Here is a 16238-nt window from a genome sequence, read left to right as displayed (position 1 = left end):
ATTGACCGATTGTGTACAATAAACTGACTTTCTGCTTCACAACCACTATTGTACGTTCAAAGAGTTAGATCCATTTACACGCCGGGTGGCGGTAATATTTTTTCGGTGATTAGTGCATTCCAGTGACATAAACGTACAGTTTCCAGCCAACGGCAAGCTGCAATTGACCGATTGTGCTAAATAAACTGACTTTCTGCTTCACAACCACTATTGTACGTTCAAAGAGTTAAATCCATATACACGCCGGGTGGCGGTAATATTTTTTGGGTGATTAGTGCATTCCAGTGACATAAACGTACAGTTTCCAGCCAACGGCAAGCTGCAATTGACCGATTGTGCTAAATAAACTGACTTTCTGCTTCACAACCACTATTGTACGTTCAAAGAGTTAGATCCATTTACACGCCGGGTGGCGGTAATATTTTTTGGGTGATTAGTGCATTCCAGTGACATAAACGTACAGTTTCCAGCCAACGGCAAGCTGCAATTGACCGATTGTGCTAAATAAACTGACTTTCTGCTTCACAACCACTATTGTACGTTCAAAGAGTTAAATCCATTTACACGCCGGCTGGCGGTAATATTTTTTGGGTGATTAGTGCATTCCAGTGACATAAACGTACAGTTTCCAGCCAACGGCAAGCTGCAATTGACCGATTGTGCTAAATAAACTGACTTTCTGCTTCACAACCACTATTGTACGTTCAAAGAGTTAAATCCATTTACACGCCGGCTGGCGGTAATATTTTTTGGGTGATTAGTGCATTCCAGTGACAGAAACGTACAGTTTCCAGCCAACGGCAAGCTGCAATTGACCGATTGTGTACAATAAACTGACTTTCTGCTTCACAACCACTATTGTACGTTCAAAGAGTTAGATCCATTTACACGCCGGGTGGCGGTAATATTTTTTGGGTGATTAGTGCATTCCAGTGACATAAACGTACAGTTTCCAGCCAACGGCAAGCTGCAATTGACCGATTGTGCTAAATAAACTGACTTTCTGCTTCACAACCACTATTGTACGTTCAAAGAGTTAAATCCATATACACGCCGGGTGGCGGTAATATTTTTTGGGTGATTAGTGCATTCCAGTGACATAAACGTACAGTTTACAGCCAACGGCAAGCTGCAATTGACCGATTGTGCTAAATAAACTGACTTTCTGCTTCACAACCACTATTGTACGTTCAAAGAGTTAGATCCATTTACACGCCGGGTGGCGGTAATATTTTTTGGGTGATTAGTACATTCCAGTGACATAAACGTACAGTTTCCAGCCAACGGCAAGCTGCAATTGACCGATTGTGCTAAATAAACTGACTTTCTGCTTCACAACCACTATTGTACGTTCGAAGAGTTAAATCCATTTACACGCAGGCTGGCGGTAATATTTTTTGGGTGATTAGTGCATTCCAGTGACCTAAACGTACAGTTTCCAGCCAACGACAAGCTGCAATTGACCGATTGTGCTAAATAAACTGACTTTCTGCTTCACAACCACTATTGTACGTTCAAAGAGTTAAATCCATTTACACGCCGGCTGGCGGTAATATTTTTTAGGTGATTAGTGCATTCCAGTGACAGAAACGTACAGTTTCCAGCCAACGGCAAGCTGCAATTGACCGATTGTGTACAATAAACTGACTTTCTGCTTCACAACCACTATTGTACGTTCAAAGAGTTAAATCCATATACACGCCGGGTGGCGGTAATATTTTTTGGGTGATTAGTGCATTCCAGTGACATAAACGTACAGTTTCCAGCCAACGGCAAGCTGCAATTGACCGATTGTGCTAAATAAACTGACTTTCTGCTTCACAACCACTATTGTACGTTCAAAGAGTTAGATCCATTTACACGCCGGGTGGCGGTAATATTTTTTGGGTGATTAGTGCATTCCAGTGACATAAACGTACAGTTTCCAGCCAACGGCAAGCTGCAATTGACCGATTGTGCTAAATAAACTGACTTTCTGCTTCACAACCACTATTGTACGTTCAAAGAGTTAAATCCATATACACGCCGGCTGGCGGTAATATTTTTTGGGTGATTAGTGCATTCCAGTGACATAAACGTACAGTTTCCAGCCAACGGCAAGCTGCAATTGACCGATTGTGCTAAATAAACTGACTTTCTGCTTCACAACCACTATTGTACGTTCAAAGAGTTAAATCCATTTACACGCCGGCTGGCGGTAATATTTTTTGGGTGATTAGTGCATTCCAGTGACAGAAACGTACAGTTTCCAGCCAACGGCAAGCTGCAATTGACCGATTGTGTACAATAAACTGACTTTCTGCTTCACAACCACTATTGTACGTTCAAAGAGTTAGATCCATTTACACGCCGGGTGGCGGTAATATTTTTTGGGTGATTAGTGCATTCCAGTGACATAAACGTACAGTTTCCAGCCAACGGCAAGCTGCAATTGACCGATTGTGCTAAATAAACTGACTTTCTGCTTCACAACCACTATTGTACGTTCAAAGAGTTAAATCCATTTACACGCCGGCTGGCGGTAATATTTTTTGGGTGATTAGTGCATTCCAGTGACATAAACGTACAGTTTCCAGCCAACGGCAAGCTGCAATTGACCGATTGTGCTAAATAAACTGACTTTCTGCTTCACAACCACTATTGTACGTTCAAAGAGTTAAATCCATTTACACGCCGGCTGGCGGTAATATTTTTTGGGTGATTAGTGCATTCCAGTGACATAAACGTACAGTTTCCAGCCAACGGCAAGCTGCAATTGACCGATTGTGTACAATAAACTGACTTTCTGCTTCACAACCACTATTGTACGTTCAAAGAGTTAGATCCATTTACACGCCGGGTGGCGGTAATATTTTTTGGGTGATTAGTGCATTCCAGTGACATAAACGTACAGTTTCCAGCCAACGGCAAGCTGCAATTGACCGATTGTGCTAAATAAACTGACTTTCTGCTTCACAACCACTATTGTACGTTCAAAGAGTTAAATCCATATACACGCCGGGTGGCGGTAATATTTTTTGGGTGATTAGTGCATTCCAGTGACATAAACGTACAGTTTACAGCCAACGGCAAGCTGCAATTGACCGATTGTGCGAAATAAACTGACTTTCTGCTTCACAACCACTATTGTACGTTCAAAGAGTTAGATCCATTTACACGCCGGGTGGCGGTAATATTTTTTGGGTGATTAGTACATTCCAGTGACATAAACGTACAGTTTCCAGCCAACGGCAAGCTGCAATTGACCGATTGTGCTAAATAAACTGACTTTCTGCTTCACAACCACTATTGTACGTTCAAAGAGTTAAATCCATTTACACGCCGGCTGGCGGTAATATTTTTTGGGTGATTAGTGCATTCCAGTGACCTAAACGTACAGTTTCCAGCCAACGGCAAGCTGCAATTGACCGATTGTGCTAAATAAACTGACTTTCTGCTTCACAACCACTATTGTACGTTCAAAGAGTTAAATCCATTTACACGCCGGCTGGCGGTAATATTTTTTAGGTGATTAGTGCATTCCAGTGACAGAAACGTACAGTTTCCAGCCAACGGCAAGCTGCAATTGACCGATTGTGCTAAATAAACGGACTTTCTGCTTCACAACCACTATTGTACGTTCAAAGAGTTAAATCCATTTACACGCCGGCTGGCGGTAATATTTTTTGGGTGATTAGTGCATTCCAGTGACTGAAACGTACCGTTTCCAGCCAACGGCAAGCTGCAATTGACCGATTGTGCTAAATAAACTGACTTTCTGCTTCACAACCACTATTGTACGTTCAAAGAGTTAAATACATTTACACGCCGGCTGGCGGTAATATTTTTTGGGTGATTAGTGCATTCCAGTGACCTAAACGTACAGTTTCCAGCCAACGGCAAGCTGCAATTGACCGATTGTGTACAATAAACTGACTTTCTGCTTCACAACCACTATTGTACGTTCAAAGAGTTAAATCCATTTACACGCCGGCTGGCGGTAATATTTTTTGGGTGATTAGTGCATTCCAGTGACATAAACGTACAGTTTACAGCCAACGGCAAGCTGCAATTGACCGATTGTGCTAAATAAACTGACTTTCTGCTTCACAACCACTATTGTACGTTCAAAGAGTTAAATCCGGTTTTATTTTTATGGTGCTTATTGAATTAAAGAGTATGTCAGACAACACGCAGAGGAGTGGCAGAGGAGGCAATGTTTCAGGAGCGAGCAGACGTGGCAGCAGAGGAAGGGGTCGAGGCAGCACTAGTCGCAGCCAGATGCCAGTGCTCCCGGTGTCATCCAGCGGTCGTGTCTCCACCGACAACCCTGCCGTCATCGATTGGTTGACTCGGTCGTCTTCCTCTTCCCAGGTCACCTCTGACACCTACAGCCAACGGTCGGTGGGTACGTCAGACACAACCGTTAGTTGGCATGGCCCGGGAGCAAGCCCACTGAAATCACGTGTCCTCGACCTGCCCCTGTCCTTTGGTGTTCCCTCACCAAGCGAAGTATCGCATGCTGTGGGCTCAGCCCCACTGTACAGTGAGGAAGAGCTAACAGAGGGCGGTTAGGAACGGGGGGAGACATCCGCCTCTTCAGCAGCCAGGCGAAGAAGTACTGGCGAGGAGAGTGGCTCGGTAGCCGGTCTAGAGACAGGTCTGTCTCCTGACCCACACGCAGCCGAGGGGGCTAGTAGTGACGCGGAGACCCTAATTGATGATGATGAGGCTGATCGCACTTGGCAGCCTCGTCGTCATCAGGCTATTGCTTCCGCATCATCAGGAGAAGAGGGTGCCAGCTTGCCAGCGAGCAAAACAGTCGGTGGGTTGCCCAGGAGGCAGCAGGGTCGCAGCAGTGTCAGTGGAGCCAAACGGCCACGGAGTAGAGCACCAGCTCCACTGCAGCCTACCACCACGGCCAGTAGTGGTGCCGGTGTGCACGGAGGAAGTAGCAGTCAGCCAGTGAGGAGTAGCGGGGGCAAAGTTTCCTACTCGGCGGTGTGGCAATTTTTCGTCAAGCCGCCCGAGGAAGTAAACATAGCCGTATGTCGACTATGTGGCCAGAAAGTCAAGCGTGGCCAGGGGGCCAATGTTGGGACTACAGCGTTGCGTCAGCATATGCAGCGTCGCCATTCGGTGGCCTGGGAAAACCGTGATAAAGATACGGCGGTTCTGCCTGCCCCAGCCCCCGCTCCATCACCCGCTCCGTTACTTGCTCCATCACCCGACGTCAATCGCCCTCTACCAGCCAGTCAAGGCTCCAACACCTCTGCTGAGGGGAGTTGTCGCTCGTTGGCATCTTCCGCTCGTTCAGATGCTCCTTCTCCTGCTACTGCTCTTCACGGATTCCGTCAGCAGTTTTTCTTGGAATCCGTTTCCAAGAGACAACAGTTTGCGAGCACGCACCCGACGGTGCAGAAGCTGAACGTCCTCCTGTCCAAGTTGCTGGTGCTGCAGTCCCTCCCTTTCCAAGTGGTGGACTCAGCACCTTTCTGAGGAATGATGGCTTGTGCCGAGCCGTGGTGGAGAGTGCCAAGCCGGCATTTCTTCACCAAAAAGGCAGTGCCAGCCCTGCATTCACATGTAGAAGAGATGGTGGGCCAGTCTTTGAGCATGTCGGTCTCTGCCAAAGTGCACGGCAGCGCCGACGTGTGGAGCTGTAACTACGGTCAGGGACAGTACATGTCATTTACGGCCCACTGGGTGAACGTGGTGCCGGCACAGCCGCACCAGCAACTTGGACAGGGCACGCCGCTTTTGCCTCCACGTTTGCACGTCCTTGGTCCAGCAAATATGTCCGCCTCTACCGCCTCTTCTTCCGCCGTGTCCTCAGCCACCACCCCCGTGCCAAGTCCCATTACCCGACCGGCATATCACATGTGCAGGGCGCAACGGTGTCACGCTGTGCTGCACCTGGTATGCCTTGGCGAATGTAGTCACACAGGGGAGGAACTTCTGAGTGTAATGAACAGAGAAATCGACAGATGGCTGTCTCCGCGCAAACTGAAAATCGGAACCATGTTGTCCGACAACGGAAAGAACATGGTGTCTGCTCTGCGTCAAGGAAGGTTGTGCCATGCGCCATGCATGGCTCACGTGTTCAATCTGGTTGTCAAGCGGTTCCTAAAATCCACCATCCCACTGCAAGACATCCTTAAAATGTCACGTAAACTTTGCATGCATTTCAGCCATTCCTACACCGCAAAGCACACCCTCCTCGAGCTGCAGCGGCAGAACGGAATTCCACAGCATCGCCTGATCTGCGACGTTGCAACAAGGTGGAATTCAACCCTACATATGTTAGACCGCCTTTACGAACAGCGAAAGGCCATCACCGATTTCCTGATGTTACAAGCGGATAAAGGTACTCCCCTGTGTAACTTAGATGTCAGCCATTGGCAGGTGTCATGCGTGACACCTGCCGCTTGCTCAGGCCCTTTGAGGAGGCCACGCTATTCGTGAGTCGGCAGGACTATGGGATGAATGACGTCATTCCTTTGTTGCACGTCCTGGAACAAATGCTGTTAACAATGGCTGGTCAGGGTGCGGTAGACTTGGCGCACAGATCTCAACGCCACATGACCCCTGTGGGGGCAGGACAGGAAGAAGAGGAGGAGGTAGAGGAGGACATTGGTGCTCAGGAATTATTGAGTGAAATGGGTGGTTTTTCCACTCAGCGGACAGGAGTGGAGGAGCAGGAGCATCTGGTAGAGGAGGAGGAGGAGACAGAGGACCCAGACGCACCGTGGCAGTATGCTGTGGAGATGGAGGCAGGGAGTCCCTCGCATTCCTTGGCACAAATGGCCCATAGCATGCTCGGTTGCTTGCGTAGCGACAGCCAAATAATAACCATCAGACAGAGGGATGACTTTTGGCTGTCCACCTTGTTGGACCCTCGCTACCGTTCAAAAATGGTGGCCTTTTTCACACCTGCTGAGAGGGAGGCCAAAATAAAGTACTATAAAAACCACCTATGTAGTCAGTTGGTCTCTGCCTTTCTGCGCCAACGTCCATCCTCAGACACTATGGCCTTTAATTGAAGCTGCTTACGCTCCGCCACTCTGCCATGGGCCTCTTGGGTATCCCAGAAGCTGCTCAGCGGGTCAGGGCAATAAAGCTCCCGGTTCGCAGGTTGTTCCGTCTTATGGATGGAAGTACGACGGTATATGATCTTCTTCGCACCCACGGCATTACTTCGTAGAATTTCTGCATTGCATCTGCAATCACAATGCTGACTTCCCGGATCGCCACTCAGCCATTGGACTCTTGATAGTCGTCTCCCCACACTGCTGCTGGGGGGACTTTTTAACCTAGGCCTGTGTATGGCCTTCAATTGAAGCTGCTTCCGCTCCGCCACTCTGCCATTGGACTCTTGATAGTCGTCTCCCCACGCTGCTGCTGGGGGGACTTTTTAACCTAGGCCTGTGTATGGCCTTCAATTGAAGCTGCTTCTGCTCCGCCACTCTGCCATTGGACTCTTGATAGTCGTCTCCCCACACTGCTGCTGGGGGGACTTTTTAACATAGGCCTCTGTATGGCCTTCAATTAAGCTGCTTACGCTTCGCCACTCTGCCATGGGCCCCTGTACCGCCTCCTCTTGCTGCTGCCAGGTCCAGAGTGTGTCATGGGTCCCTGTACGGCCTCCCATTGCTGCTGACTTCATCACCAGACTCTGCCATGTGCCACTTTCAGGTCTCCTTACACTGTTGGTGGGTTCCATTTTGTGATAGGGTGCTGTATGGCCTTCCATTGCTGCTGCCTCCACCGCCACCCTGCGCCATGTGCCTCTGTCGTCTGCTCACGCTGCTGACGGCTTCCGCTTTTTAACCGAGGCCTGTGTTTGGCTTCCGAATACTGCTGCATCCACCGCCACCCTGCGCCATGTGTCTCTGTCGTCTGCTCACGCTGCTGACGGCTTCCGCTTTTTAACCTAGTCCTGTGTATGGCTTCAGAATAATGCTGCCTCCACCGCCACCCTGCGCCATGTGCCTCTGTCGTCTGCTCACGCTGCTGCCAGGTCCATACTGATTCGTGGCCCCCTGTACCGGCTCCTCATGAACGTGGTTCAGCGGATTTGCATCACTTAACGGCAAATCGTTGACAAACGCTGGGACGTTCAGTGTTGTGCGCATTAAGCCAGACACCAAAGGGCAGCACAGACCTGTTATTACTCGCTCAAGCATGGCTGAACAAAACCAGTCTCTACCACAAATTGGAACCAGACCTGCCCAGGGTCTCGTAAGTAGATTGCACGGAGGAGTAGAGTTCGTTATTGGAATTAACTGTGAGGGACTTTTAAACCTAGGCCTGTGTATGGCCTTCAATTGAAGCTGCTTCTGCTCCGTCACTCTGCCATTGGACTCTTGATAGTCGTCTCCCCACGCTGCTGCTGGGGGGACTTTTTAACATAGGCCTCTGTATGGCCTTCAATTTTAGCTGCTTACGCTCCGCCACTCTGCCATGGGCCCCTGTACCGCCTCCTCATGCTGCTGCCAGGCCCGTAATCTGCCATGGGCCCCCGTACCGACTCCTCATGCTGCTGCCAGGCCCGTAATCTGTCATGGGCCCCTGTACCGCCTCCTCATGCTGCTGCCAGGTCCAGAGTGTGTCATGGGTCCCTGTACGGCCTCCCATTGCTGCTGTCTCCATCGCCACACTCTGCCATGTGCCACTTTCAGGTCTCCTCACACTGCTGGTGGGTTCCATTTTGTCATAGGGTGCTGTATGGCCTCCCATTGCTGCTGCCTCCACCGCCACACTGTGGCTCCACACTCTGGTTTTGGTCCCGTGACTGCCCAAATGAGTGAAGTGTGCGGTGATTCTAAGATCGACGGCACTCATCTGCATGTCATACTGACTGACAGTATTATTTCTCTTCCCCAGCAGACTCCAAGGGCATTTAAATTAAAGGTACAGTGTTCTGCACTAATATAAAGGCTCTCTGAAGCCTAGAAACACCCTTTTTATAAGTTAAATTCGCAGCGAATATATTCGGCTCGAAGCGAATTTATTCAGCGAATTCGGCGAATCAGCCGAACCGAATTTTTGAATAATTCGCTCATCTCTATTTATAACCTCTAAACTGTACTCATTCTTACAGCACCATTGTAGTATTTACATAAGAGCTTAAAAGCCATATTTCCGACTATTTAAAATGTTGAACACTGCCTTTCACAAACTTTCAGTTATTCCCATGGCAGTCAGCAATTTCTTTTTAAGAACCATTGTTCGGTCAAGTTTAGTGGTCCCCTGTGCCTTCTTAATAACTATGCCAAATATCTGACTCAGGAACATTCAGCAGATCATATTGACACCGATAGTGAATTAGCTAGTGAGGAAGGCAGGTGCTAAATGAAAGCGGGGATGACAACTGATGACAATGTGAGATGTGCTTCTTAAGTCAGATTAAATACAAAATTTGTATGTGACTGGAGTCTACATGACCATTTTTATAAATAAAGGGGAACTCCATTTTCATTAAAAAATATAGTTTATAGAGTAAAATTGCCACGCAACCCATTTTGTAACTCAGTGTTTTTAAAATTACTTTTCCATCTCAATCTGAAGCTGTTGTAGTTTTTAAAACTGTCAAAAAAATTCAATGCAGTATGGCAACCTGAAGGCATTCTGTACACCACTGGTGTACAGAATGCCCCCGGAAGCGGCATTTCCTGCTTTTATGATTGACTCACTGATTTTCCCAGAACTCTGCTCTAAGTTACAAATTACATTTTAGACATCACCTGCAATAGAAATTTCATTTTTGATGAGATACTATCTAAGGGTTAATTACTTCTAAAGGATGCAAATACTGCAACTTTCCTCATTAGAACACTGATCGCGCATTTGGTGGTAATAATGAACATAGACCGTCCATTCAGGAATCAGCCTTGTATGAATATAGTGGAACAAACAGCTTTTTCTTCCAAACAGAAAAAGGTAGGAATTTGCAACATTTGTTAAAATCTTTGTAATGTATATAGATCACCTAGAGGGGATTGATTTTTATTCTCAGTGCAAGGGAATTTACACTGTAAAACTAAACTCCAGGGAAATATAATCCACTTTCAGACCAAATCTTTCCTGGCACCTTTTGTTTACATTTAACAATCCGTATTTTTTGCTAGAAAATTACTTGAAACCCCTAAGCATTATATATTTTTTAAAGCAGAGGCACTAGAGAATAAATTGGTGGGTTTTGCAATTTTATGACACATGGTATTTGTGCAGCAGTTTTTCAAACACAATTTTTGGGAAAAAACACACTTTTTTGAATTTTAATGCAAAAACCACAAACATAACCTATTTTTTGTAAACGATGGAAGATGATTTTATGGCAAGTAAATAGATACCAAACATGGCACGCTTTAAAATTGCACTCGCCAGTGCAATGACAACAAACTACATACATTTTACTGGTGCTAGAATTACAACCCATGGTCTGACATTCACAGCAATACCTCACATGTGTGGGGCGATCGCTGTTTGTGTGCATGCGGGCCGATGCATGCTTTCGCCTTTGCACGCAAGCATGAGAGGGTGGGGGCACTTTAATTTTTTTTTTTAAATTAATTAGTTAATTTTTACACTGTCACTTTAATATTTTGTATCACTTTTATTGCTGTCACAAAGAATGTAAACATCCCTTGTGACAGCAATAGGCATGTAACAGGTACTCTTTGTAGGATTCTGGAGTCAATAAGACCCCAAATCCCTCCTCTGCCCTTAAAAGCATTAAATCACACCAAAATCAGTCTAATTGAATGCTTTTATTTTTTAAATATGGACCGTGTATTTCTGAGTAAACCGGAAGTGATGCCAGGTCATCATTTCCATTTACTATTTGACAGAGCCGAACAAAGCTGATCCTGTCTTTGTTGATGGTGGATGGTCGATCCCATGGGACTGGAGCTCCCATTAAAGCTGTGGAAGGCTGAGGAAGGGATGAGGGGACATCCCCTCCTTCTGTTTGTAATATTGAGCAGCTAGTTAGCTTCTCATATTCAATCAATATATACCATTCTCCTTTTTAAACCCTCAAAAAGTCAATACTTTCTCCCTAGAAAGTACAATAATACATATAAAACCTTTTTGTGAATTATAAAAATAAATAAAATAAATAAATAAATTGATTTTAAACAAATAGTATACAATAAAGTCCCACTGATCAAAAAAGTGTCCAAAAAGAAAGTCCAAAATAGTGTCCACAAATATCCCAAAATGTATTCACTCTTTTCATCCACTGAAAGGATTGGCTCCTATTTCATCCAAAAAGCACCTTGAAGTAAAAAATATAATAATAAATAGTGAATTACCTTAATAATAATAATAATAATAACAACAATAATCACCCCGTGCAACCAAAATACACTTCAAAAGACCTTTTGTGCAAGAAAAAAAAAAAATATTCAAATCCAAATTATTTTCTTATAGTGCATATAATCACACAAATCGAACTGTGAGCACTCTGTGGTCACTGCAATTCAGTGTCTACCATCAACCAACACACAGTAGTACTAAATACTATTACCCTCTATGAGTATTGAAATGCTCAAACAATACTATGGAAAAGTATTCCTCCACATTCTCTTCCAAGAAGTTTTTTCCAAGGTCCTCAGAGAGATAAGAAGGGTCTCAGGACTAGTATTCAAAGCATAGGGATAACTTTTTATTCATCACTTACATTGAGATTAAAAAATATCAGCTCCAGACATGGTTCCAAGCTTTTTCAATCAAACACCATAGAAAACCATGTGTTGAAAACCAACCAAATGGCCGCGGCGACACTTCCGGTCTACGTACGTGCGTCTTGACGTCACTCACTAACGCATTTCGTCACTTCCGGACTTCGAAACGCGTTAGTGGAGTGACGTCGAGACGCACGTACGTAGACCGGAAGTTTTTTTCTTGCACAAAAGGTCTTTTGAAGTGTATTTTGGTTGCACGGGGTGATTATTGTTGTTATTATTATTATTAAGGTAATGCACTAGATATTATTATATTTTTTACTTCGAGGTGCGTTTTGGATGAAATAGGAGCCAATCCTTTCAGTGGATGAAAAGAGTGAATACATTTTGGGATATTTGTGGACACTATTTTGGACTTTCTTTTTGGACACTTTTTTGATCAGTGGGACTTTATTGTACAGTGGGGATCGAAAGTTTGGGCACCCCAGCTAAAATTGTATTAATGTGCATAAAGAAGCCAAGGAAAGATGGAAAAATCTCCAAAAGGCATCAAATTACAGATTAGACATTCTTATAATATGTCAACAAAAGTTAGATTTTATTTCCATCATTTACACTTTCAAAATAACAGAAAACAAAAAAATGGCGTCTGCAAAAGTTTGGGCACCCTGCAGAATTTATAGCATGCAGTGCCCCCTTTGCAAAGCTTAGACCTGCCAGTGTCATGGATTGTTCTCAATCATCATCTGGGAAGACCAGGTGATGTCAATCTCAAAGGTTTTAAATGCCCAGACTCATCTGACCTTGCCCCAACAATCAGCACCATGGGTTCTTCTAAGCAGTTGTCTAGAAAACTAAAACTGAAAATAGTTGACGCTCACAAAGCTGGAGAAGGCTATAAGAAGATAGCAAAACGTTTTCAGATGTCAATATCCTCTGTTCGGAATGTAATTAAGAAATGGCAGTCATCAGGAACAGTGGAAGTTAAAGCAAGATCTGGAAGACCAAGAAAAATATCAGACAGAACAGCTCGCAGGATTGTGAGAAAAACAATTCAAAACCCATGTTTGACTGCACGATCCCTCCAGAAAGATCTGGCAGACACTGGAGTTGTGGTACACTATTCCACTATAAACAGATACTTGTACAAATATAGTCTTCATGGAAGAGTCATCAGAAGAAAACCTCTTCTACATCCTCACCACAAAAATCATCGTTTGAACTTTGCAAATGAACATGTAGACAAGCCTGATGCATTTTGGAAAAAAGTTCTGTGGACCAATGAGGTTAAAATTTTACTTTTTGGCCGGAATGAGCAAAGGTACGTTTGGAGAAGAAGGGGCACAGAATTTAATGAAAAGAACCTCTGTCCAACTGGGGGTTGGATCAATCATGCTTTGGGGTTGTGTTGCAGCCAGTGGCACAGGGAACATCTCACGAGTAGAAGGAAAAATTGATTCAATAAAATTTCAGCAAATTTTGGATGGTAACTTGATGCCATCTGTGAAAAAGCTGAAGTTAAAGAGAGGATGGCTTCTACAAATGGATAATGATCCTAAACACACCTCGAAATCCACGGGGGATTACATCAAGAGGCATAAACTGAAGGTTTTGCCATGGCCTTCACAATCTCCTGACCTCAACATAATTGAAAATCTATGGATAGACCTTAAAAGAGCAGTGCGTGACAGACAGCCCAGAAATCTCAAAGAACTGGAAGACTTTTGTAAGGAAGAATGGGCAAAGATACCTCAAACAAGAATTGAAAGACTCTCGGCTGGCTACAAAAAGCGTTTACAAGCTGTGATACTTGCCAAAGGGGGCAGTACAAGATGTTAACTCTGCAGGGTGCCCAAACTTTTGCAGACGCCATTTTTTTGTTTTCTGTTATTTTGAAAGTGTAAATGATGTAAATAAAATCTAACTTTTGTTGACATATTATAAGAATGTCTAATCTGTAATTTGATGCCTTTTGGAGATTTTTCCATCTTTCCTTGGCTTCTTTATGCACATTAATACAAATTTTTAGCTGGGGTGCCCAAACTTTCGATCCCCACTGTATATTATTTGTTTAAAATCAATTTATTTATTTATTTTATTTATTTTTATAATTCACAAAAAGGTTTTATATGTATGTAGCTTCTCATATTGCTATTACAAGAAAGCTTACCATTGACTCTGAATAACAGTACCGGAAGGATGCTTGCAGCTGCACGCATCCTCCCGGCACAGCGGCTCAAACTCCAGTAACGTACGGGTACGTCGCTGGAGCAGAAGTGGCTAAAATACACAAATTAAGGTATTATGGTAACACCTTCAGTATTATGCACACTATTGCAATGTGTGGTAACACAACTAATATTAATTTTAAATTGCATACCAACATACCAGTGTTGTAGTTCAACGCTGGCTCCAAAAAGAAGGTGCGAGTTTAGGAACATTAGGGTGTGTTGGAAACCCATTCATTTTGAATGGGCTGCCTTAAAAAAATGTATGTCAGCATTGTGACAGTACAAGACCCTGCCACTATGTCAATTCAAGTAGAAATGACACATTAGGGTCTAATGTAAAGCTCCAGGGTGTTTATTGCGAGCAGAGAAAACTGTCTTCTGAGATTTCTTCAGGTTTTGTAATTCCAGATCAGGGCCTGCAGTTTGAAGGTTCCAAAGTGTCTTGGGTGGAACAGAACCTTCAATCCTGTGTCAGGATTTTACTAGACACCTGCAGTCTGTTCATGTGCACAGGTGTGTGGGGTCGTTATCAGTCAGATATGAGAGTAGCTCAAGTCAGATGGAGTTGTGGTTGCTGTCAGTTGGAGAGAGAATCTTTGAATGAAAATAGAGGTGTGCTGCAGTCAGGTGGGTTGACCTGCTCGGGAGACAGGGAGGACTTCTTGCCCCGAGGACTGAAAAAGTTAGGTTAGCTATGCAGGACCAGGGAGACCAATAAGCTGAGGTGAATATCTAGTTCGCAGAGGGGGGCTGGAGAAAGTATTGTGTTTCTGAGAAGTGGGAGAGCCCAGGATGCTGGGAGAACCCTATCCAGAGGCTAGAATGGGGGCCTAGTGAGTGGCTGCAGAATGGGTCCTCAATTAATTTTTTAAATGCGACCTATGTGAGTACTTGAATTTGACTTGATATCAGCCTCTTGCAGTCCTCTATACAATATAGCTCAGGACAAAACCTGTAAGTATAACTTAAAGGAGAAGTATGGAACATGAACAAAACAAACATTCATACTTAACTCCAAGCTGCAGTATCATTGTCGAGATGCAGCTGTCCCAAGCCAGCTTCAACACCAAGAACTGAGCAATGACGTGACTGCTGATTGCTCAGTCACTGCTCTCCAATCCGCTCCTGCAGTACTCACTAGAGCATCAAGCTGAGATATGATTGGACACAGAGGAAGGAGATATGGACTGTGTGCATCTTGAGAATGAGAAAAGCCTGCTGGGAAGAACTAAGACCTGTGGGAGATGTAGTCTCCAGACATACTGGACCTGTACTACAGATTGGCATTGTAGCTAAACATATTAGCATGACCAGAGCTCTGTAGAGAGGAAAAGGAAGGTCTGTTTCTAGACTCCAGGCAAATGTGGTGGGGACATTGAGAGAGACCATGCCGCAAGCTGTTAGCAAACATTTCACCATCACATTAGGGATGCAGAGAGGAATAGTGGACATCTCCTGATACAAGAGAATTCCACTGTTGCTAACCGCTGCTGCCGCCTGATCATTGGGGAAAGTGCCACTGTCACTGACCAATACTACCAACTGATTGTTGGGGACAAAGCCACTGCTGCTGACCGGTGCTGCTGTCTGATCATTGGGGAGAACACTGGTGCCCTCGCTGAGCCACCAAAACAGAACAGAAGACCAGCTGTCACCCCAGGAGTTGGGGAGAGGCTGCTGGCCAAACCCTACTGCTTTCATAAAGAGGAACAGTACTGTTTGCTGGGACACAGTGTAGGTACCTATGCCTATCTATATTTTGAGTAGGGAAAAGGGTTTAATACAGGCTCATGTTTGCTATTGAATACTGTATATACATTTGTTTACAACTGTATACCCTATTTGCTTTATATATTCGTTTGATGGTTGCTGTATACTACAGTGAGGAACAGAAGTATTTGAACCCCCTGCGATTTTGCAAGTTCTCCCACTTAGAAATCATGGAGGGGTCTGAAATTCACATTGTAGGTGCACTCCCACTCTGAGAGACAGAATTAAAAAAAAAACAGTAAATCACCATGTATGATTTTTAAAGAACTTATTTGTCGTGCACTGCCGAACATAAGTATTTGAACACCTGAGAAAATCAGTGTTAATATTTGGTACAGAAGCCTTTGTTTGCAATTACATTTCCTGTAGTTCTTGACCAGGTTTGCACACACTGCAACAGGGATTTTGGCCCACTCCTCCACACAGATCTCCTCTTGATCTGTCAAGTTTCGGGGCTGTCGCTGAGCAACACGGAGTTTCAGCTCCCTCCAAAGATGTTCTATTGGATTTAGGTCTGGAGACTGGCTAGGCCACTCCAGAACCTTGATATGCTTCTTATGGAGCCACT

Source organism: Staurois parvus, unplaced genomic scaffold (assembly GCF_062004578.1).
Source record: "Staurois parvus isolate SC_StPar_1 unplaced genomic scaffold, SC_StPar_1.0 ptg000186l, whole genome shotgun sequence".
NCBI classification, from domain to species: domain Eukaryota; kingdom Metazoa; phylum Chordata; class Amphibia; order Anura; family Ranidae; genus Staurois; species Staurois parvus.
The sequence above is the reverse complement of the archived record's forward strand: the minus strand, read 5'-3'. Positions refer to the sequence as shown.